Here is a 20,405-nt window from a genome sequence, read left to right on the forward strand (position 1 = left end):
AAGAAAAGGCATAACTTTAGTGTAGAGAGACGTCGATTGCTCGCAGTCACCAGGAGCAAACTATTTGAAAGCAGGTCTGAGATGTTTGGTAGACTAAACTGCCTTCTTAGCAAATTCTGCTTTTACACAAGAGACGTGCGGATTCTTTTCCTTTACAAGTTCATAATTGTGGGGCTTTTTCCTCCTCAGAGAATCGGTGCATAATAACAGCAGTTGGTCTCTATAGAATCAACAGTATTGAATTACTGAGCCCTTGCCAGTCTGTATCTTCAGCTAGTTTGCTTTTCTTTTCTTCTCTGCTTTTGCAGAGCTCCTGCATTGCATCCTTTGTACTTCGGGCTCCCATAAATAAAAAGGGTATTATTAAACTTATTTAAAGAAGCAGGAGGACCTATTGAATGCACACACATGCCTCCCTGTAGTCAGCCAGGGAGCTGAATATAGAAATAAAGAGAGGAATAGATTTGCATTTGGATGTGCCATATATTGTCTTTGCAAAGAGAGAGTGCTTGGGACCTTCAAGGCACAAAAGAAAGCTGCTAGGCTTGTGGTTTAGCTATGAACCTGTGATTAGATTTCTAGTTGCATCTCCTCTTGTTCTCTGTTACATTTAAATGGGAAATTAGCTCCTTTCACAATTAAGAAGTTTTCATTTTTTTAAATGCCTCACCAACTGGCAAATAAAGGCATTGTAAGGAGTGCGTGACCTTGGAGAAAATTCATTTTGTGGGTCGGGTTTTCAGCTAGAGGCAAAATTAAGAGGCACATGTGAAAAACCCAGGAGAGCCAGGGAAATATCCTTGGGTCAGGGCAGGTTACCTCGGTAAGGCTAGAACTTCCCAAAGAAAAAATTTCTGTATCTGCTGTGACATAGGATCTAGCTGTGAGCTGTGTTCCAGAAGGCTGAGAGTTCTACCAGCCTTTCTGCCTATTGCTAGAACAGTCTCTCCTCAGCAGCCTTCATATGCACAGCCTTACACACGTGAATTTAAAAAAGGGGATGACATCAGTCATACTGCAGTTCTGTGATTAAAGAGTTCCTGCCGGCGCTTTCAAAAGAAGTTGTTAAGAAAGAGGGAAAGTTTGATGGAAAAAACTGAAGGCTTGATTTATGTAGACCTCCCAACTCAAACGTTCTTCTGGTGGCCTAGAAGACCTCTATCCTGCCCTCCCAGGTGGAGATTCGTGTGTAAGGATTCCTTTGCTGGGGATAGTCCCTTGGCAAACATTTGTCAAATTGTGCAAGGCAAAACCACACAGGACACTTGAACACCGTTTGTTAGTGTGCTGGGTGATGCTGTAAATGTGTCTTTTCCCCAAATTCAGCTGTGTTCAGTTTTTACAGAATAATGATGGTTAAAAGAAGCTGTTAACCTGTGACCGCAGAAGAGATTTTGGATGTTTCTAATTTGGAAGTTTATAAACATATTTTTTCAAGTTGGATCCAATTCAGCAATTTTTCATATTGATGTGCTCGCATGCATTGTTTGTCTTTCATTATCCAAGCGGCATTACGGAGGGAGGCAGGTTTAGAACTGTTCTTGGAATGGTCCTTTTGAAAATTATGAAGTTTTTCTGGAAGACTGAATTGTTGGATTAAATCCTATTTATAAATCCGATGGCTGTTTAGAATTACTCAAAGATAATCAGTCAGAATTAAGTCTTTCCTCTTCTTTGTTGAAAGACCTTCTTTGCCCTCTTTCTTCACCCTGGTAGACTGAGCAATGCACTTTCACTCTCGTTTTAACTAACAGGAATTGCTCTCCCTTGACCTGTGGGCTGAAGTAATTTATTAAAAAACCCCAAACAAACAGAACACTCCCAAGCTGAAATTTGCTTACCTGTGGTGTTAAACTGATCAACTGTAGAAGCCCACAGATGTTGTCCCCGTTTTGTCATTTCATTCACCATAAATAGCTCAAGGTGAGAAATGCCTGTTCATCCTGATCGAATGTAGAGGAGATGTGGAGGGACCTTCATCATTTGGCTCCTGGAAAAGCTGAACAATCAACAGTTCGGGTTTTATATAGAAATGGAGATGCTGTTCTCAAATAGTGGAATTCAGTTTTAAATCCTATTGAATGCGGCTCAACTCATTTTTATACCTAAATTTGTCCAAATATGTTTCCTCTGCTTGTTGCATCTTTAAATCCTTGCACAGCTTCAGCCTTTCTCTCCGTGTTTTCATGTAGTGATACAAGAGCACACGCTATCGGTGCCGGAGAAATTTGTATCGGGAGCTTGGGAAACTTGTGTGTGCCAAGTATCTGATGGTTAACACACAATGGACGAAGGCTCCGTCAAATCCGCAGCGAGGTTTGTAACCAGAGTGGTTTTGAAATGAGTAATAGGCTAGGGCTCGTGAAAGGCAGCTTCTATATTTGAACTGGTTGAGGAGGCATTTGAATGGAAAAAGAGCTGAGATGTGTCAGATACGCTTAACAACGGTCCTGAGGTGGTGGTGGAAATTGCTTTTATCTAGATGACAGCTAAATGATACATGACACATTCCTCCAGCAGGATGGTTGCCTCCAGAGTGGCTGGCCGGAGCCTGGAAGGGTGAGCAGGTCCTCCTCGCCTTGGGCTCCTCCGTGGTGCTCATCACGGCACGAGGCCGCTGCTGGCCCTTCCTGCATCGCCAGGGTGGGAATTTACCCTTGGACGCCGGTATTTTCTTGCCTCCCTCCCCTTACCACTGCCCATTGTTCAAGACACTTTGCAGACAGGTGGTTAGGCAAGATCGAATTCTTTATTATTGAGGCACGCCGTTTTTCTGTTTCCTACAGGTGATAAACTAGGTGTGCAGCATTGCAGCCGTTGGGTGGAACTTGTCCTGACGTGCCGAGTGGGCTGGGAGGCCACACGGACGGTGGTGGTGGAGGATGGGTTGCATACCGACACTGGGCTTTGTGGCTTTGTGGCTGCTCTTACCTGCGGTGCTCCGCAGCGGAGTTGCTCTCTTGAGTTAACTCACTGGTGAGCCAGGCAGCAAGCAGCATGCATCCGTACCCAATGTCATGGATGGTGCTAATTTCTCTGTGCTAATTGCTTTCCTTGGCAGACGCTTTGAACAGGGCTCAGAAAACGGTTAGTAGCCAGATGGGTTGAAGCCTCCCTTGAAGACACAGGGAGCCCAGTGGTACTTGAGGACAGGCAGGCTGGGAGAGGTGAAAATTCCCCTGACCTGGTGAAGCCCTTCTGTGATGCAGGAAAAAGCAAGGAACAATATCTAGGAGAGCTGGGCAGGCAGCAAGTGTCCTGGGGGTGCAGGGCAGCTCGTGGTGGCAGGGTGAGCACAGGCAGCTGCTGCCACAGGTGGGCAGGGCAGGCAGGAGGCACTCGCTGGCCAAAGCACGAGTAAAGGACTTTCCAGTTGGGATCCAGTTGTTGATCCTGGCCCAAATAGGGTCATTGGTATTTAACAAAGGAGCCAAATTCCCTTTTAAGAATCTGGCTGGGATCTGATTGCAGTGCTTCTCCCACAGCCTTCCTCACAACTGCAAGGAATACCAAGTATGAGTGGCATTTGTGTCTGGTAAACACAAGGGAGAATGGGGCTTGTTCTAGCAGAAGTGACTTCAGTTTCTTATTTTCAAGAAATTATTTTGTATTCTTAAGAAAAATGGTTTTAATGATTAACCCTTTCCTAGCAAGTCGGAAATCCCAAATTTAGACCTTCACCAGGCTGATGCTCCCATCTGCCAGTCTTTTGCAAAGCGGTGATGGTCATAAGGTCCCAGTTACAGTAGAGCAGAATTTATAGTTTGTGGGTAAAAGATGATGTTTCTGTGTATCCTTTTTAAAATACTGATGCCTGTTATCATAATCACAGAATCATAGAATGGTTTGGGTTGGAAGGGACCTTAAAGATGATCTAGTTCCCACCCCTCTGCCATGGGCAGGGGCACCTTCCACCAGACCAAGGTTGCTCAGAGCCCCGTCCAGCTACACTCCTTTGGTAAGAAATGAGTGGCAAAGACCATGTAGTGGGAAAAGATGTCTCTGCCTTTTCCAGGGGCTAAAACCTCAGCTTCAAGAAGCATTTTTGTTTAGATTCGTTCACGGGTCCCTCCTCCACCTTTAGTTGCTGGTGATACATTGTAGGGGGAGTTGTGAGTAGGGAATTAGTTCTGTAAATTGTTTGGTTTGGTTCCAGTCTGACTTCAATAAAACTACAAAATAACAATTCAAGTTGTTCAGGTTTGAATGAAAAAGGTACCTGTTCAGACCAGTTTTTGGTTTGGGTTTGGTTCAACTCCAGTCAACAATGATTGCAGGTGTTAATCCTGCCTCAATAATAGCCCTATTTTGCCTGGTTTTCTGCCTCTTTTAGTCCAGGACTTGAGGTTTCTGGAGTCTGTCATCGATTTTGCTGCTGACTCCCTGTGTGAACTTTGAGCAAGTGGCTTCATCATAGTCTTCCTTTGTTTCTAAGGGAGGTAGGAAACACCGTTTGGCTCACACGGGTACATGGGAGTTAATTAATTAACATGCAGGCATGAAACATCTCCAGGAAGAAGGTCATAGAAGTGTGAAAAAATAGATTAATTCACTGCTTCTTTTGTAGCTTTCTGCTTTTCCACTCTTCAAAAGGAAACCTGTGAAACTGCTCAGCCTTCACTGTGATTTAGAGCTGGAACAGGTTGATCGTACACTAAAGACTATCTTTAACCAGCCTTGCACAGTACATACCCAAAAATGTGCCGCAGCCAACTGGCATGATTAATTCAGCGCTACCATTGGCATCTTGGCTGTTGAGACTGGAGAAACAGCTGTACTTGGATCCAGGGAGGCACCACCTAGCAAGACGGTGCTTGGTGGAGCCGTGTGTCATGCCCCATGGCCGCTGTGCTGTCAGACGCACACAGCGCACTGCCAAGTGTGTCATTAAAGCAAGAGCTTTTTGTTGTTCTCCCCTCTCCTGATGGATAGTGCCGGGCAGGTGCCCTCTCTTCTATTTAAATGTTTATGGTCTAGAGGGGAATTGCTTTACCAAGAGGTAGGACATCTGGCAAACAGCACTTTTTCCCTTTTTAATTTCTCCAGCTAATTGCCACAGGTCAGAAGGACCTGTATGTAGATGCTTAAAATCACACCCCTGAGTCTGTGTGTGTAGGCAGAAGGCTTAGAGAGCCCTCACTGCAGGCAAAGGAAATTGCTGCTTCCCAGCACATCATAATTTGACAACCTATAGAGGCACTTAAGTATGTTTAAGGTGTTTAACTTTCGGCAGCCGAGTTTGAATGTGCGGGCATTAATGTTTACCTGACATGAGAAGGATGAGTCACCTTGAAGCTTGTGCCATGCTTCTCTTCCCATTCTAGTAAGGATTCTCCTTGCGTATCGCGTTCAATGGCTTTTCAATTAGGAATGCAAATAAGCGCCTTGGTCCTCGTTAGCTCCAGTGGATTTAGCATTCGAGCTCATTGAGTTTTGGCGTTGCACTTTTGGGCAGTCAGTGTCCTGCTGCACAGTTTGCTTGAAAGGAAACATTTTCTTTCTCTTCAGCATCCCACTGTTTACAGAGCTTATCTGTGTGGGTTGGTAGCTAAAAGAGGAGCAGGCTTTCCTAAGGTGGAGTGTGCGTGTCACCGTGACAGATGTGGGTTCAGGAGAGAAGCAAGGAAGCTGATCTGCTGAACCAGGCAGGGGTAAGAGCTAGCGAGAACCCAGGAACAGGTGTAAGAGCTAGCGAGAACCCAGGAGCAGGGGTAAGGGCTAGCAAGAACCTGGGAGCAGGGGCACACTTGCTGGGGTGCTTTCATGAGCTGCAAGATGGGATGAGGCCAGGTGTGATACCCTGAAACACGTCAGATCCCATCTGAGTTTCCTTATGGGGAAGGCGTGTGCAATCTCCTCCATCTCTTCTCTTTGTATTTCCATCTGTCTTATCTCCTTTGTTTGTCTCCTTTCTTGTGCCCAGAGCAGTTTGGCATCCTGCGCCTGCTGCTGCTTCATGCCCCGGCAGCCAAACCGCACGGCTGACTCACGGCGTGCACCTTCCCTGCTCCTAACGAGCTCCTCAAACACAAGCTCATTTGGGGCTCCCTGGCACCAAAGTACAGCTTGGCCAGTGAACATACTCCAGATGTTGCCCAGAGGGTAGACGTGTGCTCCCTTACCAACAAGTGCAGAAAGAGGCGGGAGCCCGAAGGGCTGTCGGAAGGGACCTGGCTCCATGTCACACCCCGGGGAAGCTTTTCTGTCTGCTGCAGCTGAAGGAAGTTTTGCTGTAGGAGCATTTCCATACTTTCTCCTGTCTTCTCATGTAGGCAGCTTCTCCACCCTTTGCCTTGGCATCACAAATCTGCTGTGTCCTGGAGGGGACTGACCCTGCATCAATGGTCCATGTGTCTATTTGATGGCCTCAGTGCCCTTAGGTTGCAAGGTTCTACCACCCTCTGAACACCTCCCCATCCCACCTCCCTGCATGCTGCAGATACAGCAGGACTGCGCAGAGGCGTTGGCTGGGGCAGTCCCTTCAGTAAGATGTGTGCCCATGAGAGGACGTGCTTGGTGGGAAGGAGGTGCTGTTTACGCTGGGTTGTTCCATGTCTTGATGATGGCTGTATTTTTTCCCCCCCTCTGTACGTTAAAAAGCATGAATCACTGGCACCAAGACGTCTGGTTGAAAGTTTTATCTCAGCATACCTGTGCCAGCTTTTCCCTCCAGACCTGGATGCCCTGTTGTCTCAATTGCTGAGTGCTGGAGCATTAAATTCCTGGTGTCTGAACAGTTGAAGCAGGGCTTTGGGGAGGAGTGAGGGAGGGGAAGGTGATTTCTGGCTTGATAATTTGTTTTTCCCTCTGTGTCCAGGGAGGTATCTTCCTCTGCTTTATGGAAGCAGGGCTTGCTTTCCACTCGGGAGTTTTTTTCACTTTCAGTTCTTTCAGACCTCTGGCAGTGGAGGAGCTCACACATCTCATACTGTGAAGATCAGACCCCATCCCTTTCCCTGCTCCAGCAAAACCATGTCTTTTTTCCTTTCTTTCTACACCAACAAGACTGATGTAAAGAAACCAAATCAGAAGACAAGAAATGACTTCTTGCTTGCTGCTGGAATTACACAGGAAGATTCTTTAACGAAAAACCATTTAACTGCATTTCAAAGCTTTTCAGTGCAGCAGGGAAATCATGTTTAGGATTTTTTTTTCAAGAGCTACCGATGCTTTGAAGGGAGAAAAATGAATGGAGTTGTGTTTGCAGAGTTGTTGGCTAGATAGTTGCACATAACAGGTTTCATTTTCTCAGTTTTCTTGTTTTGCTGTGGATATTTACATAATAATGAGATTTTTGTACTTTAGGAATTCTCCTATTTTAGCCATCCATTTGTCTGTGACTCCAGGTTTCTTGTGATTGCAATCCTGATGGCATAATGTCTTATGGCTATGTGGGAGAAATAAATAGACCACATAAAAGCAAAGCTCTGTTTTTCATTGTCCACGTAGCAACACAGGGAAGACAGTCAGTCAAGAGAGTATTTTGCTCAGCAAAAGTTTTCCATCAGGTTTCCAAATGCCAGGGAAAAAAAAGTTATTTGGTTTTTGCCCTCCTCCATAACTTGAATGTTAAATCTGCCAAGCCCTGCCTTGACAAACGAAAGATAAAAGCTAGAATATCCCATTTAGCAGCAGAAATGAAATAGTTTCATTCAGGTTTATCTCTCTTTCCTCAGCGATAACTAGCACTGTGGCAACAGCTTTTCTCAGCCTGTTATCTGTTTTGGTCTCATTGGGGCACTGGCTTCTCAGCTTAACATGTTCTGTAGTTTATGGAGTGGAGTTCAAAAGTTATCTCCTTGGTGTGATGCTAAGGTTGAAGGAATAATTCCTAATGAGGGGAAATTGCTATTTCATGGGGTCTTGGTTTTGACACAATTGGATAGAGGGGTTTTTTTTGTAACAGAAAACATTTGGTGCTTGAGATCTGTCTGGTCTAGTGTCCTGATTGTGGCTGAAATTGCTGCAAGAGGAGCAGCTAAGTGGCTGCAGTGCGTTATAGTTTTTTGGGGAGGAGACAGGACCAGGACCACTGAGCATGTGCTCTCCGGGCAGGTTAACACCGATGCAAAGCCTTGGTGGAGTACAGGGAATTAGAGTATTCTATATCATTGGAGATCTTAAAGAAAAGTTTGTTATTCATCGGCTAGGAATGGCATTAGTGGAGCCGGTCCCATCAGAAGTGAAGGTGGGCTAGATAATCCCTGCAGGCTCCTGCCAAAGAGGTGTGCCCCCAAGAAACATCTCTTCAAGGGGCTGTTCTTTGGTGGTCCTTTCCTCAGGATGGCATCAAAAACTCTTGATTACTTTGTGCCACGAAGTGAAAGGGTTTCTAAGTATGAAAACTGAAATAATTTACTAACTGCCTGTTGCTTCACTTTTAGTGACAAAGAGCTTTGGCTGGTGTATTGTGTGGTGGCCATTGTGCTGGCTTAGAAAACAGAGATAACTTTCATATGATGGTTCATGGGGACAATGGAAAGAGTGTTTAAGTGGCTCGACTTTTATCTGACAATCACTGCTGGATTTGCTCTGGAGCACGGTGCCCCTTGGGACTCCGTGGCTGGCTGGTGAATATAGCCCTGTGCAGGACGGGCTGGGGATGAGCCTGTGGGGACATGGGGACACAGCACAGGGTCTGCACGAGAGCCTTGTCAGCCGAGAGGGCTGAAAAATAAAAGTGGAACATTGAGATCGTGTGTGCAGGGAGGCAAAGCCTGACGCCAGCGGAGCTTCCCTGCACTTGCATGGAGGAAGGCTTGCAGATATCTCAGTATGCCAGGCGTTTTGGTTGATTTCTCCTGGAAAGGAGGTGTCCTTTGAAGAGTATGAGGCAGATCTTCACACTGGCATCTGATTTTGTGAGTCTTAAATAGTAATTACTGGGTGATTTGCCAGCAGCAGAACAGCGCTGCTTGTGCTGCTGATGTGATCAAAGGGAGAAGGTGAGAAGGACAGATGCTTCGCAAGTCAGGATTTCAAGGAAATCCATCTCGGTTAAAGTTTATAAAAACTGTTCTTAGCCAACAGACCCTATAGCGTGTCTTTATAAATACAACAGCCTTGAGCAGCAGTCGCTGCTGAGTGGTGCCTGGGGATTGCTGTTTTTAGGGGATATTAGAAGGGCTAGGAAAAGACAGCAAAACACAACCACACACACACAAAAACCAAATGCTGTTAAGTATCCAGAATTGATCTTCTGAGTCTGGCTGTTGTTTCCAAAAATGCCTGCGTGGCTCGGGGCAGGTTTAGTCTGGCTGCGGTTTGTTTTGCCCATCGGCAGCATCAGTGGTGCTGCGCTGTGGATGCTGGCCTTGTAGGGGTTGGCTTGGCAGCAACCACTCCTGCAGGAAAGCTTCTCTCTTGCTTCACCTTGTAGGTCTGGAGATCTGGCAACAAGTGCTTTTATGTAAGACCATTTTTATACATAGAACTGTGCAGGAAGAGATTTTTTTTTTTTTTCTGAAATAAGAGTGCCTTCTTCCAAATTAGCTTAGTCTACAGCTTACGTTATCCGTTTTGAAAAGGCGTGTGAGCATGCCAAATACCAGTGTCTGCACATAGATACTGGCAATAATGAAGCTGCTGTCCATTTGCACCCTGCCTTGTTCCAAAATAACTTTCATGTCTAGACAAAGGATGCAGCTCACCTTCAATGCTTGGCTGTCCCTTCTGTTTGTTTTGCTATTACATAGTAATTAAGATATTAATTTATTTTAAAACGTTCCAAGAAATGGCTCTGCAACGCCATTGTTTATGTAAGAGAGAAAGAAATTCATAATTTATTGAATTTGTGTGTGTTCTGCTGGGATTATTCATTGGAGAAACGTACTAAGTGATTTTTTGTATCCTAGTAACCAACCGTGGTTGCTTTCCATGAATAATCTTTAGTTTAACTTGACCAGCCAAATCTAGATGGGAAAACTCAAGTAAATTAAATTTATCAAGGCAAATAATTACAAGGCACAGACAGCTTTTTGCAGGTGAGAGAGAACAAATTTTTTTCTTCCTTATTTAACTACATAATAATCAGATTGACACATGCTATCTGGAGAGTCTGATTTTACCCAGCAGAACAATAGTGGAAGTTTGAGTTGTTACGAACTAAATCTCAAAACTTGATTTGTTTAATATTCATAATTAATTAATTGGTTAAACCAGTCCTTTCCTCCCTCAAACAAGCAATGTGATGGCTTCCAGCACTTCCTAATAGCAGTGCAGATTATTTCCCTTCTATGGGTGCCAGGGTGGGAAGCCCGGGGCAGGGGTCCCCATGGCTCCCAGTTCCCAGCTCTGCTGCCAGCTCATCTGCCTCACAAGGACGCTCTGAGGCTTATTTACTAGAAGGCTTTGTGAAGCCCTTTCCCCCCGAAATGCTGGCCCCACGTGGAACAGCCGGAGTTTATCATGTAATGGAAGTGCTGGCATTTTTCTCCTTTAAAATTTATTTTGATTAAAAATTAGCCCCTTTGCGAAATTGAGTTTTGAGGGATCGTGTTTCTTTTGCAATGCCTCTTGCTATCTGAAATATGAAAAGCTAGTTTTAGAAGCAAAACAAAAATTTGCTTCCGAGCTCCCTGAACATGTTTACTATTTCTCCCACCCTCCTCAAGCATTCGGCTGACCATCTCTAAGCAGAGGGCAGAGGTACATTCCTCCCAGAGAGGTCAAAACCGCTTCTCATTTTAAAACAAACTATTTTCAAACCATCTTTTTGTATGCATTCCTATTTAGTAAATGTTTATAGACCCGTGCAAAAAAAAAAAAAAAAAAAAAAAAGCACACCTGTAGGTACGGAAATCTATGGGCACGCCAGTAGCCAAATCACCACAATAAATCACAATCACCAAACCACGTCAAGCAGCCCTTAGCTAATCGCTCAGTTTTTCCTTTGAGATGAGATTGATGGTGCAACCTCATGAGACAGTCCCAGAAAGAGGGAGAAGCTTCCCTTGTGTGCCTCTGGATTTTGACCATATTTTTCCTCTCCCTGATGTGCTCCCTGCCCCTTGTATCTTGAACACAGCCCTGCACTGAGCAGTCCCTGCTTCCATCTTCAATGGCCTAAAGGTGATGGGCAGAAATGTTAGGCAGGTCAGTGCTGAGGACCCTTCTGTGCTTAAATTCCTGTATTTTCCCTTTCTGTGCCTGTATTCCTGTACTGAGCCAGGGCATCACTTGGAGTGGTTGCTCTTGTGCATCTCCAGCCATCATTCATCACCGCAGGCTCATCTCCTTGGGTCTCTGCCCTACAGACTCAACACTTTTGCAAAGCTCTGCCTGAATTTTTTTGTAATCTTTTTACCCGGGGCTAACAGCGGTGTGGGAGCACAGGTTGTGACTTGTCTCTCTCTGTGGCAATGAAGGGGCAGCTGAAGGGAGCGATGCTGCCTTAGAGCTCACCGCTGTTGCCTTGGAGGGTTGTGGTGTTTGGGACCTGAAATGCTCTTTCTCCAGGGAAGTCACAGTTTCCCCAAAGAGGTGTTCATGGCTGGTGGCAGAGGAGGTGTTTGGGGTGTAGACGCAGCACTGCCTGGGATCCACGCTGGGGAGCAGCCTGGGGACTTGGCGGGGGGGGACAGAACAATCGAGACAGACATGCCAGCCGAGCTCCATCCTTCTGGCGGCCCTGCATAACCCTGCCAGGGCTTTGCCCAATGTGGATATGTAGGTCCAACAAAGGGAAGGAAGAATTCTCCACATCCCAAATGCCGTGGGCCTGTCCTGCTGTCACAGGATGCAGAGCTGCCGAAAAAAATTCAAATTCAGCAGTTACTGCTGTGAGAAATGAGGCATCAATGCAAGGCAGATGGGACAGATAGGAGCAAAGGGCAGGAGCTTTAGGCACAGGCGGTACTCGAGGAATATTGCTCCCTTGCTGGGGGAGGCTCCCGGTTCTGCCTTTCTGCCTTGGAATGGTTCACAGCATGGCTGGGTGTGCTCTGGGGAGAGTCTGCTGGTATTGCCCCACCAGCAGGTCTTCCTTATTAGGTGGACATTGGTTTTTGTTGTTGTTGTTGTTCTTCTTCTTGTTATTATTATTATTATTATTATTATTATTATTATCATCATCATCATCATCTTCTAATATGCTGTTTTGCAGCATCTTGTGTTCTCCAAGCAAAGGAAGTCATGCCATCGGAGTGCTTCTATATGCTATTAATACGTGACCATATGGCACCACTCATGTGCAGATGAAGGCTCCTGATGGTTTAGCCACAGCATGAAATGTTTCTGTTATTGATCCTACTTGACCAGGGTGGCCTAGAAAAACCTAAAGGGGCACGGAAGGACATGCTGCTGTCTCACTGAGCTCTGCATGTGTAGGAAGTTGAGCTGGAAAGCATCCCTGAATTTGCCGTGGTCAGGCAGGTGCCACCCTGGAGCTGTCGATGGGCAGAAGGTTTCTGGTCCCATGTCCCAGGCTCTGTCCCCAAAAAACCCGCTGTGGTGCTAATGAAGGGGCTTACTCACTGGGAAACAGATTTTTAGCGTATCTCATCATGCACAAAAGCATGGGAAATGGAAGGGGCAAAGGGGGCTAGGTTGGGGCAGGTATTTGGGACATGTTATACATGCCAGGATGATGCTGAGGACAGGCTGCACCACTTCCCGGCCCCTTTAGCTCGTAGTGGTCTGCCTGTCCATCAGAAAAAGCTGAGACACGTGCCAAAGTGCATGCACACCTTGCTGTGGCACACGCAGCATGTAGGTACTGGAAGTCCCACATGGACCTGAGCTGATGGAGCTGTGCCAGGGTGGACGTTGGCCACTGCAGTTCAGATGATTTTCAGCGTTATTTTTAGACATCTTGAGTGCAGTTCGCTTTAGCTGAAGCCAATTCCTCGATGTGCTGGCAGACGAGGGGTTGCGTGGATGGAGTGTGCCTGCTTGGGGGGGAACGTGCCTTTCTGTGGGATGCAGGGAGGTTTCAGGGAAGCCGAGCCTCTCCCCTTCTGCCAGCAGCAGATCGCTGCATGGGATGAGCTCCTTAAGAGACAGCTTTCCTGCAGCTCTTCAAGTGACTGCTCAGATTTGGTACTTCAATAAGGTGCTCTGTGAGCAGTGGCACCCATAGCGCCCAGTGCCTGGTGGGTTTGTGACCAGGGGGAAGGTCTGTTTTGATGACTTCAGACTTTCCATACATTTGGCATCCCTTCTTCAGCACGTTGGCAGCTCTTGAGTCCCTGGGAGATGATGCAGGTAGCACACATGGCATGGGAGACACTCGGTGCCTTCTATTGTGAAGAAGCGGAGGGACAGTGTGCAGTTGTGCAGCTGCCTGTGTTTTATTGTGGTCACAAACACCAGAGGCTCTAAGCTGTCAACATGTAATTGTATATTTTTTGTCTGGCAATAAATTTTTTTTCTACCAAAATAAAAAAATAAAAAGGAAAGAACCAAAAGAACCACCCAAAGAGAAAGAAATTCTTTCTCTCCACAGTTTTTCATATGTGATTTATAGGTGTGTTTTTCCAAGTAATTCCGAACAAGGCCAGTGAGTGACTCTGAATTAAAGTTTGATTTGGTTAATTGAAACAAGAGCCATCTGGGTAGAAATGGGAGGTTTTAGACAGACCTTTATGTTGTTTCATATGGGATTTTTAAAATTTTCAATTCCATAGCTACTAAGGAGTGTGCTGTTTGGCAGTACAGTGGGGTTTTATAGGTGATCTATGAATAATAAAAAAAAAATAACACAGCTATAAAAATGACAACAGCTTGCAGCTCTGTAGTAAACTCTTTTGAAGGTGTTGACCAAGTGTGCTCTGCTGAACCATGGTCCAAGCTCCACATTAAAAAGGTGGGAAAACGTGATGAGAACCAGTAGTTGACATCCAGGCAGGCATCCACGGGTGATGACTGTTGAGGTCGCAGTGCTGTTTGTTTGCTGTGTAAGCCACACATTCACCCTATCTCTTGGGAGTGATTCCTTCCTCTGGGGGAGGGAGCAAAAAAAGGCTTTGGCCTTTTTCTGGCCAAAAAAAGCAGGCATTTATCTTCAAGAATGCAAGGAATTGTCTGTTATCTCCAGATTTCTTCGGTTCACCTGCCTTTATCATGTCTTGGCTGCAGTACCAAGAAGGGAGAGTAAAGGGAGAAAAATGTTGATGTTGACTTAGGTGTGCTGGAATCAAATCCCACTGGTGTTAAGAAGATTGACATGGAGGCTTAAAAATAAATGTCTCTTGCTTGAATCCTTTTTGTGTTGAAATAATTGAAGATATTTGAGATGAAGAAAGAGGCTGAGGTCATTGTGTGTCCAGTAATGCTATGCCTATATTTTCTTTTGTTTGGACAGTTTAATGTCTTGAAGTGGCTCTTGTTTCCTCTTATTAATTCCTGTAAATAAAATGAAAAGGCTCTCACAGCTCAGCCATGCAGCACCAAGTATTGCACAACCACCAGCCTCTTGGACTGGCTTCATAGCTTAGCAGAAAACTATGCATTTTAGAAAAAATTGAACCAAGGAAAAAAGGATGCATCTTTTTTAATGGAATGTTTTCCTATGTTTCTAGACCAGCAAAGAACTCTCTTCTTATTTTTTTTTTCTCTTTTAAACATTTTTGGCTTTAATTATGAAGATGTACTGTATTTAGAAAAAGCTCTAGCTTATTTGACTGAACATTAACTAAACCAGCCAACAAAATATGCGATATTATTGTATAGGTTGGACTGGACATGAGTTGAATGAAGTTGCCAACCCCTCAGATCACTTGGAAAGAGAGTTTGGCCAGTCTTAAACGTATTTAAAATCTCCCTGCTGGTAGAGTGTTGGCGTGGGGCACCAGCCCACCCAGCACAGGCTGGGCTCAGCCCCTGTGCAGTGACCAGTGACCCGTGGAGTTCCCACCACCACAAATCCAGTTGTGCTTTGCAATGCCTCCAGGGAAACTAGCCCGGCAGAGTGGGATTGCTGTGCTTTCCCCCCTGATTTAATTATAACCAGTTATTCCCTTCCCTTTGCCCTGTTTTGGATTCTTTACATATTGTTTCGGAAAAGCTTAGTGGAATCGAAGCCTTTGTATATATAAAATATAGGATGATTGAAGACCTGGCCACTTCTTTATTTAGCTTCCTCAGCCATGCGTTCCTCCCAAAGCATTTTCCCCTCTTGCTGCCAGATCACTGTTTAAACTGTGTGTAAATATAAAAGGAACTATGGACAACATTTAAAAATGCTGCACCATGTTGGGAGCAGGGCTTGCTGGAAAAAACACCTTTCTAGAGGCCTTTTTCCCCCTTTTCCTGTGGCTTTGCGGCTCCCTTTGGACAGATCAAAAGCCCTGTGTGGGTGCCACTGTTAAGTCTAACGGCTCCCTGGTTATCCATCCCTGTTTGGACTGAAATAGCTCCACTGTTTTTTCTTTTAAACTGAACACTTTCCTGTCCTTTGAGTACAGAGAAGTAATTAGGAGGGGAAAACAAAAAAGGACCCTTAGAACCACCACGAGGAGAGGAGATAAAGACCAAAGAGGCTTCTGTAACAAATCTAAAGCAAAGAAAAATTGCAGGTTTATTCCTTTTATCATAAGGCTTTCTTGGGAAAAGTTGAAGGCAGTAATGAAGGGGCAGGCTCTCCTTTCTGCACCTGTAGCATCACTGTGAGTGCTGATCTCGCCCTTCATCTGCAGCCTTTCATCCCCTGTAGTCCTGGCACTGGACAATTCCTGTGCTTATGGGAAGGTTTTCTTGTGCTTTTACTGGGTGTGGAAAACACGCTCGGCTCGTAACGCTTCTCGGCTTGAGCATCACGTACCCCACCTGAGTCGCCCATGGTGCAGCTCAGCTGTAGCACGGTGCAGTGTGGTACACACGCAGACCCGGGAGGGTTCGGACAGCACATCTTATGTACTGGCCTTTCTCCAAACATGCTTTTTGGAGGTGGGAAGGGCGTAAGGATGAATTGCATACAGGCCAAATTCAGAGGGACGGGGATAATGTAAACACTGGCTTTTAGGGTGTTTTCAGTGAAGCTACATTACCACTATTATTTTTCAAATCTTTTTTTCTCCCTGTTTCATAAGCTGCCCTCCTGGTGCAGTGCCGTCATGCTGCCTGTCTGTAGGGGATGGGTGGGTTTCCTGCATCAGGGAGACAACAAAATTCTTTCCCTCTTTCTGTTCCTGTCTGTGCTGAAAGCGACACATTGACAGGCTGTGGGGAGGATGTGCCAAGCTCCAGCCCTCTTTCCATGAGCCCTGTATTGAAACCATGGGATGGAATAAAATTGCCGCTCGGAGGATATTAAAAGGGAATGCATTTCATTTTCCGATTTCATTAAAAGCCATTAACATTGGAATGACATGGTCACTATTTATAAACTCCCAGTGCAGATGACTTGGTACAGCTGGTCAGAAGAAAAGAGGTACAATGGGAACAGGGAGCCTATTTGCATGGACGGTTGTTACGTGCTCCTCTGGCATTGCGGGGAGATGGGAGGGCACGGGCCCTTTTGGTGTCAGCGATTATGCCAGTCGCATGTTCTTGTAACTCTTCAACAAATCACGGTCATGATTGGAACATGAAAACACCGGTTCAGAACAATCATTTTAAAATATAAAGCATCGCTCCGAAAAACACGTGTGAGCTGTCTGTACTGCCTGTAAGGGAAAAGTGGTCTTGGAAGTGAAGTCGGAATTACTGAATGGAGAGGAACTGGGGGTAAGGAGACAAACCCAGATTTGTTTTTTAATCTGTGAAAAATACTCCAGCTATGTTCTTTTCTATGAGGTGTGGTTAATCAGAACCATACGATGGGTCGGTCTCCTGCAGACACAGCAAGGGGGTCCCTCCCCACCTCAAAGCGAGAGCCACGTGGTGGCCTCAGGCCTGGAGGGACCAGCAGCACTCCCTGATACAGCAGGGTTTTTGGGTCTCTCAGGTCACCCTCAAGCTGTTTGCAGTCTCTGCTGCAGCAGTGAACACTGCTGGCCTGGAGCAAGGAGGAGGGGGAAGGGATCTCTGAGACAGACCCCAGTGGTACAATATCCCGTAAAGTGAAGAACGTATCTGTGTCTGTCTTGATGCCATTAAAATCCGTATTTGAGCCATGTCGAAAGACACTGAAGACAAATTCCTTCTCCTCTAGTGACTGCAGGAGACCCAGTCATTAGAGAAAAAGGTGCCCCGACCCATGTAGTGTGGGACTGGCCTTGAGTCAGGCTGTGGAAAAGGGGAATGCACAAGGAAAACGGAGCCTGGCAATGGCAAAGGCATTGCTGAAACTGGGGACCTTGGATGCTGGCCTTCTAAGCTGGGTTTAACTTGCAGTGAGCACAGTGTGCTTTGTTTAACAAAACTGATATCAGGAGACCGTAGTGGGCTTCAGACCTGCCCAGAGTAACAGCCATCGGAAATAGTTTAACACTGTAAATCCCTGGAAATTGTATGAATTCAGTATTTCTGTGTGAATTCAGTAAATCAAATCAGGACCCAACCGCCATGAGGGTTTTCATCCACATCTCTGCCCCTCTCCTCCCATCTTTGGCTGTCCAGTTGAGACCAGTCTTTCCAGCCTGAAGTGTTGCATCCTTTAGTGGTCTCTGCTTTATGGTGCACTTTATTGTCTGTTTCTAGAAAACAATGAAAATAATAAATCACAAAAGTACATCTGTTACTCACTGAACGACAAGCTGAGCATGTAGATTTGGAAAGTATTTAGTCTCCCACCCTAGAAGTCCTCAGAAACCATTTGTGGAGTTGCTTAAATAGACGTCAACTGCTTACTTCTCATTGCTTTTGATCACCTCCCAGAAATGTGCTATGGTCTCTCAGTTGAGGACTAGAAGATAAAGTGAGCTGAGCAGCCCTCTGCTCTCCCCAAGTTAAACTTAACTTTCTAAACAAGGTAATAATCTTGCAAAAATATCATACGTCAAGTAAGAGGCACAGGTTTGCTCTCCTGGTTTGTGAAGTCATACGTGTCGCATATGTGGTGTATTAGTGAGAACATCATCCAAAAATTCCCTATAGGAGGTATAGTAAGAGTGGCTGATTGATTATTTCTGACAAGATGTTTTTATCTTTAGCCAGTAGTCAGAAGTTTCATCTAGTTTTGTATCCCATATTTTATGACTTTCAATGCCCTGACATCTTTCAGAGCTCTTTGGCTTGTGAGCGTGGCCTTCTGACTGACACGAGCCAGTGGACTCAAGCGCCGAGGCCATATAACGGATTACAACAAGCTGTGCCATTTCCAAGGCTCCTCATCTATCACGCAGCTGCTTTCATCATGCACACCGAAAGACTTAAGCAGGGATTATGGCATGAACCCTGCCTTTTCTCCATCCCTCTCCCTGTTGCTCTTGCTCTGTCTCTCATTAACCAAGTCTAAGAATGTGTTACTAGAGTTGCAGACTCATTGACCCAGATTTGCTAATAATATGGGGGAAAGGAGATTTTTTTCCATGCTTAATCGCTGGCTTCTGTGTATTCTTAGTGCTATTTATATGCAGGAGAACTAAAAGCCTGTAATAAAGATGGGGCCAACATTGCAGCAAAATTCATCTATGCATGTGGTGAGAGGCACAACAGGAGAGAGACGGGGGAACAGGGAGGCAGGGGTGAGCGGAGGTGGACTTAGCTATACGTGCAGACCCAGCAGTAGATTTTTTTGATAGCGGACCCTGCTCCTGCAGCCTGATCGACAAGACCATATTGGTTTAGCTCAGGGCTCCCCACTTTGCTCTGAAAATGCCACACTGTCAGAGTCATGCACTGGCTGGCTTTGTGTCAAGGTTGATTTCCTTCACCACCAAAATGCAAAGTCAAGCAGAAGGTCTGGAAGTGGGTTGGGAGAGTATTCCTGCCTGATGTGGGAGAGCGCTGGCTCTCCCCCCTCTTTGGGGCTCATGATCACTGCGCGGTTGTGGCAGATTAGCTATCAATCAGCACTTTTCATCCTCAGAGCAGACCTTCTGTCATGGTTTATTTTCTGCTTCAAGCCAGCTGGTGGATCTTGGAGACAGACATTGGTGTTTCAGCTGCGCTTGCTGCCTTTTGGCTCCGATGCTGGTGTCATGATGTGCCATCCAGCTAACCAGGAATGCTGAGGCCCGGCACTGGCTTTCCTGTCAAGGCAACCGTTCTTTTAAATGATGGGGTTGAACTTGGCATTTGTATGAGCAAGGAAAGGGCTTAATTTGAAAGGAGCAGCGGTGCAGAAGCTCGTTTCCTGAGGACGTGGTGGGAGATGGGATGGAGCCGCCTGGAAAATACTGCAAGGTCCTGCTGGAATTGCCCATGTTTGCTGGTTGGAGAAAAAGGACCAGAACAAAAGGTTTTTGCCTAATGCAGTGGGCAGACACCTCTCTGCTTTCATGGAGGAACACCTACAAGACCAGAATAAATGTGTCATTAGCCTCTGCCTAGAAAAAAATAATGGATTTTAGCGTTTTGTTTTTAAAAAATCCCCTATAAAATTTTTGGTTTCAAGCATTAGCCACAGAAGCAAGAGGGTTTTCTCACTTGAAAATCCTCGTAGAGGCAGGCACAACTTGATTTTGTGAGGTAAAGTCAATCCCTCTTCTCTGCTAGGGATTTTTGTGGACTGTTTTGCAGTGAAAAATGGTGTATGTCCATTAGATATTTGCATTGAGAGTTACCTCAGTGCCACAACACACCTTCTTTTAATGCAAAAACTTCTCTCTTTCCTCCTCTTCTCCTTCCCAAATCAGTCTTCTAAAAAATGTCACATTTCCTGCAATTCACTGCAAGCTCTTCAGTCTCCCCTTAATGCCTCAATTTCTGTCTCACTCGATTGGAAGTGAACCATGTGGGGGTTTTTAACTCCCTGGAAATTTGTCTCAGGTTAGAGGACCAGGCAGGGAGACCTTTACATCAAAACAGGGCTCTGGACTGGTCATGCAAACCACAGGAATTTAAATGGGGGATATTTATTAACTGTCAAGTTGAGTTTTCCAGTGTTCAAGCCAGCAGGATGTTCAGAAATGAGGCCAATTTTTTGTAGCAGCCTTATAGTGCATTTAGTAGCCTAACTTTACAAATTCACACTGGTGAGTGTGGAATAGGCGACACCAGTGCTTCCTGCAGAGCTCCCCAACACATTTGCTGTCTTTAAAAAAAGAAAAAAAAAATGTCTAGGCAGTTCACTAAATTTATATGTGAACAGATTTTTATCTCTTGTTCTCAGAAGATAAGATCGTGTTGGAGCAGAATCCCGTTTTGTGTTACGGTTGATGTTTGTTATCTGCAGTAACAGCCTAGCCGGCTTCTTCCAGCCTCCAGCAAGGCTCCAGCCCGTGCGCCAGCATCGTCTCCAGCAGTAAAGATGCAGCGGGACGAGTGTGTCGAGGACCGTGCTTTTACTAGACCGCACCGTGATTGACGTTTGCTTTGCAAGGATTGTTTCTACAGGCTTGTGAACATGCAGTAAACTTGAC

The 20,405-nt window shown here is 45.6% G+C and overlaps 1 protein-coding gene across 2 annotated transcripts in view; it reads left to right on the forward strand.

Annotated features, from left to right (window-relative positions):
* Positions 1-20,405, forward strand: part of NEURL1B (neuralized E3 ubiquitin protein ligase 1B) — a 143,035-nt gene that overhangs the window by 107,719 nt on the left and 14,911 nt on the right. The window lies entirely within an intron of this gene.

This window comes from Falco naumanni, chromosome 8, assembly GCF_017639655.2.
Source record: "Falco naumanni isolate bFalNau1 chromosome 8, bFalNau1.pat, whole genome shotgun sequence".
In the NCBI taxonomy this organism is placed as follows: Eukaryota; Metazoa; Chordata; class Aves; order Falconiformes; family Falconidae; genus Falco; species Falco naumanni.